This window comes from Lissotriton helveticus, chromosome 3_1 (genome assembly GCF_964261635.1).
Source record: "Lissotriton helveticus chromosome 3_1, aLisHel1.1, whole genome shotgun sequence".
NCBI lineage: Eukaryota > Metazoa > Chordata > Amphibia > Caudata > Salamandridae > Lissotriton > Lissotriton helveticus.
Genome location: NC_136061.1, coordinates 593907008 through 593921812, shown reverse-complemented (window position 1 = coordinate 593921812; position 14805 = coordinate 593907008). Strand labels below are relative to the sequence as shown.

Genomic DNA, 14805 nt, shown 5'->3' with positions numbered 1-14805 from the left:
TGCCATGTGTAACGCAAACCAACATGGTTCCAAAACTGTGTTGGATGCATCGTAATCTGTTCAGCGGGTTAACCAATGCTTGTTCGTAACCGTAATACCTATGCAACAGCATTTCCGAACAACAAGGTCAGGTGGAATGCTTTCCAACCGTCTTGGTCGTATTTTAAACTAATACGGCGGTTACAGAGCTTGCGGTCGAGTCGGTCATAATGTTTTCCGAGGAGGAGTCGGTTAGACGGTCTTTCCGACCGACATCGTAATGAGGCCCTTAAAGATGAGCAAAAAGAAATATATATTGAGGTGAAAGACAGAGTTGAGCAGGGACTCTTCTAAGACAAAACAGAGTGTTCATGCACATCAATTATGCATGTTAATACAATTTCTTATTGCTTTTGTGTCAAAATGTTCTTATTGAAATTTCTTAAAGGGTAAAAGTGCATTGTGAGACACCAATCTATTCTTTTGGCCAATGGCATCCGCATGCTATAGACAGTTGCAGCATTCCTAAAACAGAAAACTTGCCACAGATTGGCGTGAGTATATATAGCATTTGGGGGTCATCACAATGCATCATATTTCCGATACCCTTATTAAAAGGTAAAGAAAGACAACACAATAAAAGCCATTACAGCATAACCTGAATGACCGGAGTTAACAGTTGCTAATGAAAAATTTCCTTATTCTTATAAGGGCGAGGGGCGGCGGAGCACAAGAGGGCACCCCCACTGGGAGGAACACACCCAAGAAGTACTTTGTTTCTCCAGTATTGGGGTGTCTTTCATAGATTCACATGCCTGAATCATTCCCCGTCGTCGGAGTGGGAGTCCCACTGTACATAAAAAAGCAATAATATGCAAATAATTACCAAAAAAACCCTAGTAATAAACAACCAGGAAGTAAAGTAGCCCTAAGCTACAAGAGTAAAAATTTGCACTCATGACTATCATAGTCATTTTGTATAGTCCAAACTGCAGCCAATCAGGCGACAGCACCCACTAGAATGTTCTCCCCAGAGGCTCAGGCTCTTAGATTTTCTACTGCACGTCGTGTGAAGGGAGTCTCCCTGAGCTCTTAATTATTTATTTATTACTTGAATTTGTAGGGCTCAACAGCTACCCAAAAGTAACTCACTCTTTTGTCTAGTTTTCACCTTTAGAATGTCATCTTCTAAAAAATCTCTCTTCAGGCCTTTTGAATCTTGTGGGAAGCTCCAGCTTTGTTCAGAAGATTCCCACAAGAACTGCATCTACTGCCTGTATCCGGATCATGAGGTGAGGGATTGTAAGATCTGCAGGACCTTCCCTCAGAAGATCCTCGGAGACAGGGAAGGTCACCTTCTTCTGTGGCTGCAGAAGATCAAGGATCAGGACAACCCCTTATCTAAAGTAGGAAGTGTGGCCTCGGGGTCATCTGTATCCTCTAGGAAGAGGATGGCTGAGGAAGATGCATTTTTCCTGGGGCTAAGGTGTCGAGAAAAACAAAATCCACTAAGGGTTCTAGCTTGCCTTCCTCTTCTTCCTCAAAAAAGGCTTCTCCACCTTCAAAATCTAGACCTGCTACGCCCCCGAGAAAGTCTGGAAAGTCTTTGGCTTCAAAAAGACTTCTTGAAAAAGTTTTACCTTAGAAAGTGGCTCCTTCGTCGACTATATCATCGCCGACGCTACTTCAACGTCGCCAGTAACCTTTTCGTCGCCGAGGCCTAAAATGATAATCTCGTCAGCCTCTTCACCGTCGACGCTGGTCTCTGTGACAGTTCGACTCATCTCGTCAACAAAAGTGATGCCATCTATCGTCGACGCTTTAACGTCAGCGATGAAGGATAAGAAGATCCCGTCGACGGGCTTATCGTCAACGAAGACCACCTCGACGAAGGCCTCTTCGTCGACGGATTCCTCGTTGACGAAGATCAGTTCCGTCGTCAACCTCACCGTCGACGAAGACTACCTCATCGTCGACGAAGATTGCCTCGTCGTCAAAAGCATCGTCGATGAAGATTGCCTCGTCGTCGAAAACATCGTCGACGACGATTGTCCCGTCAACGAAGTTAACTGTCTCGGCGGTCACTATCCTCACACCATCTTCATCGGCTGCACCGTCTACGGAACAACCGTCCACGCCTCTTCTATCGTCTTGTAAGGAATTACAAGTTTGATCTGCCACACCGCCTACGATCGCCTTTGCCCCGCCGTCTACGGAAGCGTCTTTGTTACAAAGACGGGGTTCTTCACTAGCGGCTCTCTCCCCGCTGAAGCTACCTGACCAGTTACTGGACTCTGAAGATGACGATGTGGATGACAGGTTCCGCACTGCTAGGAGTCCATCTGAGCTGCTCATCAAATTTCAGGATGAAGATCAGGAAGAAGAGCAGTTCCTTGAACATCAGGCGCCTGCTACGGTGCCTACAGCACAGATGCCGTTAGCTCTCCTCAACAACTTACGATATATGTTGGACGACTACTATCGCCGGTTTCCTCCATCTGAATCGGCTGAGTCGCTTCCTTCGACGCCCATGCCTCAAGTATCTGTCTCGGCGTGCAAATACCCAAGACAACCTTCTTCAGCTCCAGTATCCAGAGTACTATCTGCAGGTCCACCTTCTCTGGTACAATCTCGCCATTCCCAGGAGGCTATCAACACTGATGAGGACAGGGAAGAAGGAGAAGTTGATGACAAGTCTGACCTATCAGAGTGGGATGACTATCAAATACAAACTCCATCACCATCTGCTCCACCTGCTGTGGACTCTCTGCCTGTAGATATTGGTGGTTTCCATATCATAATGGAACAAGCTACAAAGAGGTTTCTAATTCCCATGGAAACGAAAAAGGACGATTGTTTCCTTTATGATTTTAAAGATCAGCCGCAGAAACAAGTGAGAACAATTCCCATCATAGACTTCATCTGGAAAGAGGGGCTGAAGATCATGTCAACGCCCAATTCTTTCCCCGCAGTCTTGCCTCGTTTGGACAAAAAGTATAAGGTGCCTAATACCTCACCAGCATGCCTTATAGGACACTCTAAAACAGATTCAGTCGTCACCCAAGCGGCTCGGAGACGGGCCAGGAACCCCTCTTCACCGGTAACTGCGCCACCAGACAGGGATGGTAGACGTCTGGATTCCATTGGTAAGAAGGTCTCCACTATGGCGGCAACCATGGTTTGTGCTGCAAACTCCCTAGCAATATTAGGGAGATACGACAGGCAGATGTGGCCGGACATCTCACCATATATTGAAATGTTACCAGAGCCTGGAAGATCCGAAGCTAGGAAGATCTTGCACGAAGGGTAGTGCACTTCTGCGGAAATGATCGATGCAGCAGTAGATATGGCATCTACAGGTTTCAGGCAGTTAGCGGGAGCAGCAGTGCTAAGGAGGCAGGGTTGGCTGAAGTCAACCTCCTTTCGCCAAGAGGTCCAAGCTAAAATCATCGCCGTATGATTGGGAGTTTCTCTTAGGCCAGTATGTCGACGAGGCCCTACATGCAATAACGAAGGAGGCAGAAACGGCAAGATCTCTGGGTAGCCTTCAGTTTGGGAAGTCGTCCTTTCGTGGTGCCTTCTCCAATAGAGGAGGCTACAATCAGCAAAGATCGTATCAAGCCTCTCAAAGTAACCACAGATATCAACCATACAAACAACAGATGTACGGACAGCGAGGTAACAACTACTCGCAATCAAAGAGGAGGTCCTCATATCATGTGCGGGATTCCTCCAAGAAACAATGAGATATGCCACCTGCCACCATCTCTGCCCGTTCCCCAGTCAAAGGTTGGAGGAAAAATAACCCATTTCTACTCGAACTGGTCCAAGATTACTACAGACAAGTGAGTCCTAGATGTAGTGGCCAGTGGTCACACTTTGGAATTCATCAAAACCCCTCCAAATTCTCCTCCCCGAGGCCCACCTCCTGCTCATCTCAAGGAGCTGTTCTTCTAAATAATTGTAATGTTTCAGAAAGGAGCGATCGAAAAAGTTTCTCAATTTCAAAAAGGAACGGGATTCTACTCAAGATTCTTCCTCATTCGCATGAAGACAAAGGAATGGCGCCCCATCCTTGACCTGCGCACCCTCAACAAATACCTGGAAAAATTGTCCTTCCGGATGTTAACGCTTCAAGAAATCCACCAGCTTCTTTCGGTAGGGGATCACATGGCCACCCTCGACCTTCAAGATGCTTATTTTCATGTGCCGATCCTCCCCAGACACAGAAAGTTCTTACGGTTCAGAGTGGCTGGCAGAGATTTTCAGTTCAAAGTCCTTCCCTTTGGACTACGGTCAGCACCCCGTGTGTTCACAAAGGTGCTAGCTCCGTTGGCCGCACACCTTCAATTGGAAGGCTTTCTAATCTTCCCTTACTTGGACTACTGCCTTATCAAGGCGAATTCCTTATCAGAGGCAAAAGCACATGTCAAAAGATGTCTATCGCTGTTCCAATCTCTCGGTCTTTCCATCAACTTCGAAAAATCTCATCTACTTCCATCACCAACGAAGACCTTCTTGGGAGCCACACTTGATACCCAACTCACGCAGGCTTTCGTCTCAAGAGAGAGGCAACACAAGATCTGAAAATTAGCTAACCTGTTGCTAGAAAAAGAGTGCGTTTCAGCTCGACTATTCATATCTTTCCTGGGGATGATTTCATCCTGCATCCCGTTGATACCAAATTGCCATCTCAAAATAAGGCCTTTGCAAGAAGAACTCAACCTCCAATGGTTGCAGTGTCAGGTTCGTTTGACGACATCATTCTCATAACGCCTCGAATGAAAAAAGCATTGCTTTGGTGGACTCGGAAGAAGAATTTACGAGAGGATGTACATTCCTATCGGAAGTCCCAAATTTCACAACCACAACAGACGCTTCCCTCGAAGGATGGGGGGGGTACACCTTCAGGGAATCACAGTCAACGCAAAGTGGAATGTGCAACAAAGGACATGGCACATCAACCTTCTGGAGCTGCAAGCCATTTTCTTGGCCCTAAAGTCTTTTCAACCATCATACTAGGGATGTCGGTGTCGATTCGGACGGACAACACGACAAGTATGCACTACCTAAACAAACAGGGCGGTACAAGGTCAGCCCTTCTCTCTCAGCAAGCCCAGGAGATCTGGGACTGGGCACTACGTCACGGGATCACTCTATCAGCGATCCATGTTCCAGGGGTTTCCAATGTCCTAGCGGATTCTCTCAGCAGATCTCAAATGTCCAACCACGAGTGGGAATTGCATCAACTAACATTGGATCGAGTTTTTCCGGGAATGGAGCAGTCCCGAACTAGGCCTGTTTGCAACCAGCCAGAACCACAAATGCCCATACTTCGCAAGCTGGCTTCCCCTCGGGGACTCGTGCGGGAATGCGCTTTCCCTGAACTGGTCTCAAATATATGCCTACGCCTTTCCTCCGATTCCACTGATACCCAAGGTTATCTCCAAGATGAAGAAGCAGCCTTGTTTCATCATTCTCATTGCCCCCAAATGGCCTCGCCAATACTGGTTCACTGACCTTCTCCTCCTTTCGGAGTGCAATCCCACTCAGTTTCCACCAATACCGAACCGATCTGTCACCCGGACACAGCATCCTTGAAATTAGCAGCAAGGCTCCTCAACACCTTGAATTTGTGCACTTAGATATCCCCGCAGGTTTTAGCCAATGCTCGAGCACCTGCCACAAACAAGACATATAAACTCAAATGGAAAAGGTTCTGCACTTGGTGTCAATCTGTTAATTTACATCCCATTCAGGCCAAGCCAGAACAGATTTTACCGTTCTTTCTTCAATTGGCAAAGTCTGGATTATCTCATTCCACGTTGAAAGTGTTTTTGGCAGCTATATCGAGATTCCTTCTAGATGGTTCTAACTCTCTCTACTCTAGTAGAGTTATTCAACAATTTTTTAAAGGGCTGTTTCTAATGTTTCCCCCTATTCGGCGTCCACCTCCATCTTGGCATTTGAATGGGGTGCTCGCTCAACTAATGCGACACCCCTTTGAACCTATTCACAAAGTGGACCTTAAGTTTCTTTCTTGGAAGGTGTCTCTGCTGCTGGCGCTGACATCAGCAAGAAGGGTCAGCGACATTCAAGCATTCACGATTAAGTCACCTTTTCTGCAATTCACATCTAATTCAGTGGTGCTTCGTACCAATCCTAGCTTCATGCCTAAGGTTCCTACAGATTTTCACCTTAATGAACCGGTAATTCTGAAAAAAAAATTCCAAATCCTCAGACAGCGGGGAGAGAGCTTTGCATTCCCTGGACATCAGGAGATGTCTTGAGTTCTATCTGCAACGAACTGCTACAATTCGAAAATCAGATCAACTTTTCATAGCGTATGGGAGGCTACGTCAGGGTTACTCTGCATCCAAACAGACCATAGCTCTTTGGATGTCCTCGATGATTAGTCTGAGTCATCAACAGGAAGGAAGGCCGCTACGCACCACGCCGAGAGCACATTCTACGAGAGCGATCTCCTCATCCACCGCTCTCTTTGCTGGGGTGCCTCTCCATCAAATCTGCAGAGCTGCAAGTGATGCAGATACGTCAGTGGGACGAGCAGTTCTCCGCAATCTTTTTCAATAAGGTGAGCCTCTGTTCTCCCTCCTCCACTATGCTCTTTTTAGACGCTTTTTCATAGATTGTTTTTTATATCCTACCCAGTATGCATATGTAAACACTATTGTATTTATATACGTTTAAGATTTGGTTCATGATGCATTGATTTGCGTATGTACATATATACTGTGATGCAACGAGCGTCTAACGAGCATGATGGTTTGTACTGCTACCTACTCTGATTCAGGCATGTGAATCTATGAAAGACACCCCAATACTGGAGAAGAACAATAGTTACTTACCTGTAATCTGTGGTTCTCCAGTATTGGTGTCTTTCATAGATTCACATGCTCCCACCCACCTCCCCTCAGAGACTCCTTCGGCTATGATGTTGGCTCTACTCCTGTACGAGAAAATCCGAGAGCCTGAGCCTCTGGGGAGAACATTCTAGTGGGTACTGTTGCCTGATTGGCTGCAGTTTGGACTATACAAAATGACTATGATAGTCATAAGTGTGGAAGTTTTTACTCTTGTAGTTTAGGGCTACTTTACTTCCTGGTTGTTTATTACTAGTTTTTTTTGGTAATTATTTGCATATTATTGCTTTTTTATGTACCGTGGGACTCCCACTCTGATGACGGGGAATGATTCAGGCATGTGAATCTATGAAAGACACCAATAATCAAGACCCACAGATTACAGGTAAGTAACTATTGTTCTTATCTTCAGGGGCGAACAGGGGAGCATGGTCAGGCTTGTCTGGAAAAGGTGAAGTGCTCATAGTCGGGCTGGCAGGAGAATAGGGAGAGCCCCTCCGAGAGGTGTTGTACTGAGGTGCCCCATATATCGTAAAAACTCTTCAGTCTATCTGCTAATATGTCTGTCGTGCGCTCCAGAGCAAGAGCCAGCAATATTCTAGAATACCATTTGGAGAGGGTACGGGGCCTCTGGCCTCTTCCAGGCTGCACCCAGACCATTTTGGCAAGCCCCAGACAGAGACATAAGATGGAGCGATCACCCATTGTTTGGCGTTTCAGAACAGGGTTCAGTAGGCCCAAAAGAACATGTCCCGGGCTCTCAGAGATCGAGTAGCCCAAAATCTCCCTAACCAGTGACAGAATTTCCCTGCAAAATGGTCGGATGGAGGGGCAGCCCACTAAATATGGCGAACATTTCCAATCATCCCACAGCCTCTCCAGCATCTATCCATAGTGCTAGGGAATATTGTATGTAACTTTTCGTGATAGAGGTACCAGTCGTATAAAATATTACAGTGTGCTTCCTTCAGGGCCTTAGAGCGATTATACCTAGTGATATTGCTGTAAAGTATTGCCCGTTGTTTCCCTTGTATGGTGATGTCCAGTGTGGATTCCCAAAAGGATATGTGTCGGAGTGCAGGCAGGGGCCTAGTGGAGTGTAATAGGGAATAAAGAAAGGTTATGCAACCCCTGGAGATCCCACGGCTTCGTACACATTTCTCAACAGGTAGGAGGTTTAAATTGAATATAATGGAATCTCTGGGAGAGCGGTAGATTGAAATTGTGACAGCAACTTTTAAAGGATATCTTCCCCATGGGACACGTCCGAGATGGTTAGGCAACCGCCTTCCACCCATCTGTCAAACGGGGCAACAAAAGTGCTGGAGGGAATGCAGGAATGTGGTGGCTGGGTGTATATGGAGATAAGAATGTTGTTAGTCATGTAATTTACGGACCGTGTCCCACATTTTAAGTGTAATGGCTGTAGGAATACTTAGATAAGCATTTCTCAGTCTGTCTTGTTGGGAGGGAGATCCCATATTATTCGCCCACCACCGCTCTGTCCATATGGAGCTAGTGCTTATTCGAGGCCATAGGGGATCATTTCGATATAACCCTAATTGGGCCCGCTCTGTAGTAAAATAGGAGTTCGGGTAGGGCTAGTCCTCGGCGGTTCTTGATCGCGTTAGTAGTCAGTAGGAAAGTCTGGCTCTGTGGCCTTGCCAAATGAATTGAGTCATCAATATATGGAACTCAGAAAAAAATTCCCTGTTTACTTAGATGACAAGACCTTGAAGCAGATACAATACCTGGGGGAGCACCACCATCTTATTCACATTTATATGGCCCATCCAGGTAAGGTAGACCCCTACCCATCTTCTAAAATCTAATTTAAGTAGTCACAGTATAGGAGGAAAGTTAGCTTTGTATAAGTCTGCCTGGTCAGTTGTAATCTTAATACCCAGGTAAGTTATCTCCTTTTTGATCTGTTGAAACAGTGAGGTTGTCATTACCTTGTCTAGCTCATTCAGGGGGGTTGACAAATTAAGAAGAAAGGATTGCGAACGATTTACCTTGGCTTCAGCCCCCAGCTCAAAGTCATGTTGCTTTAATTGTAAGGCCGGTAGAGAGGTGCGCTGAGAGGTTACGGTTGAAAGAACATCGTCTGCAAATAATGATATTTAGTGTTCCTCTAACCTAAACTGGATACCTTGTATCTCACGGTTGGCTCGTAACTGTGCTGCCAGGGGTTCTATACAAGGGGCAAAAAGAATGGGGAAAAGGGGGCATCCCTGTCTTGTCCCCCTTTTCAAGTCGAAGAAATCAGAGGTCGTACCATTGACTAACACCTGGGATCTGGTTCTATGACAATTGGCCTGTACCATCTTCCAAAAGTGGCCCGAACCGAAAAAGAAGCAGCATGTGCATTAAAAAAAGACCAGTCTATACAGTCAAAGATCTTTTCAGCGTCAGGTGCCAAAAAGACTGATGGGATTTGTTTCTTATGCACCTTTACTATGAGGTGGATAACCTTATGCAAATTATCATGGTTTTGGTGACCCTTACTAAAACCCGAAGATCAGTTCGGATAATATCTCCTTCAGTATGTTAGCTACAATCTTAGAGTAAATGTTTGCGTCTAAGTTAAGTAACACTATAGGCCTATGAAAGGAGCACGTTTGGGGGTCTGTGCCCTGCTTGGGGATGACTGTGATCAGGGCTTCACTCACTGACGGAGACACTCCTTGGGAGGAGGCTGTAACGTTGAAGAGGTCCGTCAGGTAAGGAACCAGATCTATGCTAAAACTTTGTCCTGTATCATCTTTGATCTGACTGATATACTCTTTCTCTTGTTAAGCCTGTCGTTTTTTCGCCAGTAAGGAGCCAGTTTTGTTACCGCGCTCGTAGCTAAATGCTTTGAGGCGCAGGAGGGTCTTCACGACCCTGTTAGTATACATTGCATGTAGTTTCCCTTTCAGTGCTACTGCCTTTCTCTGTAGGAGAAGAGAAGGAGATGATTTATGCGCCATCTCGGCTCGTGAGAGCACCTCGTTCAACATCTGCCTCTCCGTTGCCCATTGCTTATGTAGCTTAGAAGCCAACTAGATACTTTGCCCCGTATGACCTCTTTGAATGCGTCCTATGTAGTCAGATATGATCTCTCCTTCGTATCATTCATCTAAAAACGAATTTGTATTGTCTTCCGTAGTTCATCCCAGAAGAGACAATCGTGACTGACTATGTTGGGGAAATACCATCTACAATACCCAGAGTGTGCAGTGGGCCAGTCAAAGATCGTTTCTAGTGGAGTATAGTCTGATATGACAATCGGATGTATCTTCGCAACTTGGACGGTTTGGCGTAATTGTTGGCTAAGTAAAGTGTGGTCTATTCTGGAATATGTCCTATGGGTATATAAGAAAAAGGTTTGTGCGGTGGGGTTCAGGGTCAAGTCAAGTAATCCTAAACAGTGGAGTGCCGATTTAGCAGTTTTCATGAAGATCCCAGTGTGGGACCTGTGGGGGTGAGTTGTGTTTAATGAGGGGTCCCATATCAGATTAAAGTCCCCCAAGAGTATTTTATCCCCTGTAGCAAACCCATCCACAATAGAAAGAACTGAGAGAAGAAATTCGGACTGTCCGGCATTGGGGGTGTACACTGTAGCCCTTTACCATCAGGAACCTTTCTTCTTTGTTGGCCTTAATGTCTTGTACTTGGATGTGGGCTGAGGGACGAAATAGCAAGGCTACCTAGGTATGCTTGGCGTATGAATGGTTTCAGAGCTTCTTCCAGCATCTAGGTAAGATATATAGACCTTAGAGGCAGCGGAGGTGAGTTAGTGATCACCAGAATTAATCTTGGACAGGTTCCTCTATGCAACCACTCAGCCTCAAAACGATCCAGACCTCGCAGTCTGGATCGTATTGCCTCACCTCCTTTTTGGCAGGGGGACAAGCGGGAAAACTTGAAAAGAATAAGAGGTGTGCCCCCCTCTGCCATTACAGCCCCTCAGGGGCTGGAGGCGAGGTGAAGTACACTTTTCAGTGCCCACCATCTTGAAGATGGTGGGACTTGGAATCTGATCCGGAACTGAGTGACTAATGTGCACACGCTGTTGTGGGGCCCCATGGACATATTGTTATCAACTGTAGAGATGTGCACTTTGAGAAAGTTGGAGGAACGAAAACATCTACATTCTGCTCCCTCTACTGCACTACTTTGTGTAATGTTTCATCTGAATACTGTATGTGTCCCTTGTGATCAGCAATGTTATATGCAAATACCAATAAAAAATTCTTTTTTTTAAAAGAAGATGATGGGACCTAACCAATCAGGGCTAGGTCTATGTCCCCCTCCCATACGAGTTGGGCATAACGGAGGGTGTAGACACACCAGGTAAGGGGCTCATTGGCCACTATCTGTCACTCTCTTGTAACACCCCATAATCTAGTATTTAGGTGGCATCCTCAGACCCTGAACTTCAGTTCCTGATGAGCTAAGAAGAGCCGGACACTGCAAAGTCGCACCAGCATAGAAGACTGCAGAGATCAACTGACTTGGCCCCAGACCTACCACCCTGTCTGCAGCCCTCAACGATCCTGTGCCAAAAGATGACCCATCCTGCAGCCTAGCGACCTCCAAAGCCTTTGGGAGGACTGTGTACCTTTGACAAAGATCAAGTCTCCCGAGAACAGCAGACCTGTTCACCAAGCAACCATCTTCAAAGTAAAGACGCTGTGACCTGAAGAACCCGGAGGCTGCCCCCAGTTCCACGTCTGCAACCGACGCCTCTGGCCCGAGTCCTAGTGACCGACCGATTCCAGCAAGGTTCCCAGCAAACCTTGAGCTGACCTCTCCTAGATTCCTTGACGTCGCCTGCAGCCTCTGCACGGAGACCCCCCGAACCGCAACCTGTTCCAGTAAACTGTTTCTGACGCCGAAAGACACCTCTGCACCCATCCGTTCTGGGCCTTGGTGAAGAAGACCAAAGTTGTCTCTACGTACCCAGCATCGCAATTTACCTCTGTAGCTGTTGGTTTCCTGAGACCGGCCTCCTGGTCTGATGCTGCAGCCTGTTTCCAATTGTGGCTGTCTCTATTGCTTTGCATTGGGCCCCCAACTCTGTGTTAGCACCCTACACCTGGCCGCTCCTGTGCCGCTAGAGTTGTAGTGTTTGTACTACCTTGGGCCCCGTCCAGTGCTTGCTTCAACCTCTGTAGGCTGGACCCCTATGCCGCTGCTACTTAACTTTAAGTAGTCTGACTGATTGCCCCCAATCCCCGTTGACTTGCTTTGGGTTCCAAGTCTTAAATTTGCACCCTCCACTCGGACGCCCCAGTACCACTGGTTGTGCACCGTTGGTGCTGAACTGAACCTTGCCCAATACTGACCTTAACTCCTGAAGACAGGCCCAGTAAGTCGATCCCTATCCCTATGTATGCTGAATTATTTCTTACTCCCATATGTTAACATTACAAAGTCTGAAAAGTGCACTGAGTGCATTTTTTAAACTGAAAAGTATTTTTGTTTAAAAACGTATTTACCTATGACGAAGTTCTGTGGTTCTACAAAGTAAATATAACCAAGTATTATTTGATAAATTGGTCTTGTATTTATTCATTGAGTGTGCGTCTCATTTATTGCCACTGTTTGAAAAAAAAATGCTTATCATACCTTCTGATAAGCCTAACTACTTGCCCACGTTACCACTAAAGAGAGCATTAGTATTATCTACTTTAGCCTCTGCAAAACCTCTGGGAATCTCCTGGATTCTGTATAATATACCTTTTTTTGGGATAGTATATAGAGAGCCAGCTTCCTACAGTCGTCTTCTTAAAAACGTTTTTCAGACGACAAAGATAGCAGCAGAGATAATGTTCATTTTCATTCAAGAAGGAAAACCAATTGTGTGCCTAATGCCTACACTAGCGGAGTGAGCCTCTTTGAACAGAGAATTGCTGAAATTGGAGAAAGAAGACATTTTTTAACTGACTGCAATAATACAAAATGGAACACCAGGGCATCACAATGTTCCTAAATGAAAAATTGCAAGCCAAATTGCATTCATTTGAAAAATCTGTTTCAAGAACTGCAGAATTGGAGAACTGTCTTAACTGTTTGCAAGAGCTGTAGAGTAATTTTGCTATGAAATCTAAATGTTGAGGCAAGAATATTTAATGGTGCTATGGGTACAATTATTGATTCATTAGCTTTCCTAACAGGAGTGAGATCGAGTTCGTAGTAGTTACATTTTATCAGATTGATAGCATAAAGCAGATTGTCAGGCCCATTGTAGGTTTTTTGCTTGTGAAAGACTTATATATGCGACTGAGAGAGTTTTTAGTTTCCCTAGCATACGCTGTAACTATTCATGAATCTCAAAGTGTAATCCTCTGTTGTCAACCGCTATGCAAATGTTGTCCTTAAGTACTCTTTCAATTACCTTACCTTGTATAGGCAATTGAATAGAAACCACTGAAGAGACTGTGTTCTGCACTGTATACTTTGTTGCAACGTTTACCTAGTGATGGAAATATAACACATTGTGCATCACACATTCAAGATATTTTAAATATATGTAGTCGAGTCGTACAGTTTACTCAAAACACTTAACAGGATGCACAGGAGTTTCTAATGGTGATCCTTTGAGTTTTAGAAGAATCGGAAATATGTATTGAATAATTAGTTGGACTTACTCATGGAACCATGAGTGTGAAGATTGTTCATTCACATTAAGTACAGAAAAAGATTCAGAGCGATTTCATTATTTAACACTACCAGATTACAAATCTGTGTCTTTTGACAGATTGTTTAAATAAGCTGCACAAAACAATGCCTGACTAAATTTGCGATCAGATCTTACGTCAACATTATCTGTACGAAGAAGTGGGAAGTATCTTATTTAAATGCTACAGCAATGCAGAGCATATGGTAGTAAATTAGAACAGAGATTACAAATTTCAAAGCAGAGCACATATCTATTTCTGGAAGAACGTATACTACTATCGCTATCATATTTCATGAAGGAGTTACTGTTGCATCTTGTCACTACACTGTCTATGTAAAAAGTAAAAGTGGATGGATAGAATGTAATGGTAGCAACCTGAAATAACTGTCTTTTAAGCTTCTAAATTCTTATCTTTTGATTTTGGAACTGAAATTCTAAGGAAGATTACAGTTGTGAAAATGCTCACTGTATTTGTTCTAGATTTATTATCAGTATTTATGACATCATTTGGCCTACCGGGGTTGATGTCTTTATAAAGTTTACCATATGCTGGTGTGCTTTATATTTCTGATAGATACATCTGCCAGTGGATTCCTCACCATGTGAATATCCCCCTTGCGTCAGCAACATTTGGAAATTCTTTTCGTAGCTTCCCGCCGATGTGGACTACATCATAGAGACACGGCATCGCGCGCGACTCCGCTGACGTCACCGACACCATAATAGGCCCACGCCGGCGTGATGACATCAGTTCCGTTTTTTCCGCGTCGTCGACGCTAACGGTTTCGGGGAATCTCTGTAGCTGTTTGGTAACTTTGTTACTATTTTCTCGATTTTCTTGCTTCTTTGTGTCTCTAGCGATGTCGACTAAGAAGACCGGGTTCAAGCCTTGTGGAGAGTGCGGCAAGATGATGTCGATCACGGACCCGCATGAGGATTGTATCTGGTGCCTGAATTCGGACCATGATGTCGACGGCTGCTCTTTGTGTAAAAAAATGAACCCGAAGGCGCTTCGTGAGAGGGAGACCAAGCTTCTGATGGCGAAGTTGAGAGGGAGTAAGGAAAAGAAGACTTCGAGATCCCGTTCGAGAAGGTCGAGGTCGCGATCAAGATCCCGTATGGCGTCGCCTTCGAGGTCTTCATCTGATCATGCTTCGAAGTCGAAACGAAGGCATGGGTCTCGAGATCACTCCGGTAAGGATTCGGACTCGAGACCGAAGTCGCCTAAGAAGAAGCATGGGAAGGATTTTGTGTCCCCATCGCCGGAAGTCT

General features: G+C 45.3%; 1 protein-coding gene across 7 annotated transcripts in view; it reads left to right on the top strand.

Annotated features, from left to right (window-relative positions):
- KANSL1L (KAT8 regulatory NSL complex subunit 1 like) overlaps window positions 1-14805 on the top strand; it is a 3925143-nt gene that overhangs the window by 306087 nt on the left and 3604251 nt on the right. The window contains exon 3 of one of the 7 annotated variants that reach the window (XM_078680570.1): window positions 10015-10181. The exons of the other annotated variants lie outside the window; for them this stretch is intronic. The gene's annotated coding sequence lies outside the window, so the exon portion shown is untranslated. The remainder of the gene's footprint in view (window positions 1-10014; window positions 10182-14805) is intronic. 7 annotated transcript variants of the gene reach the window in all.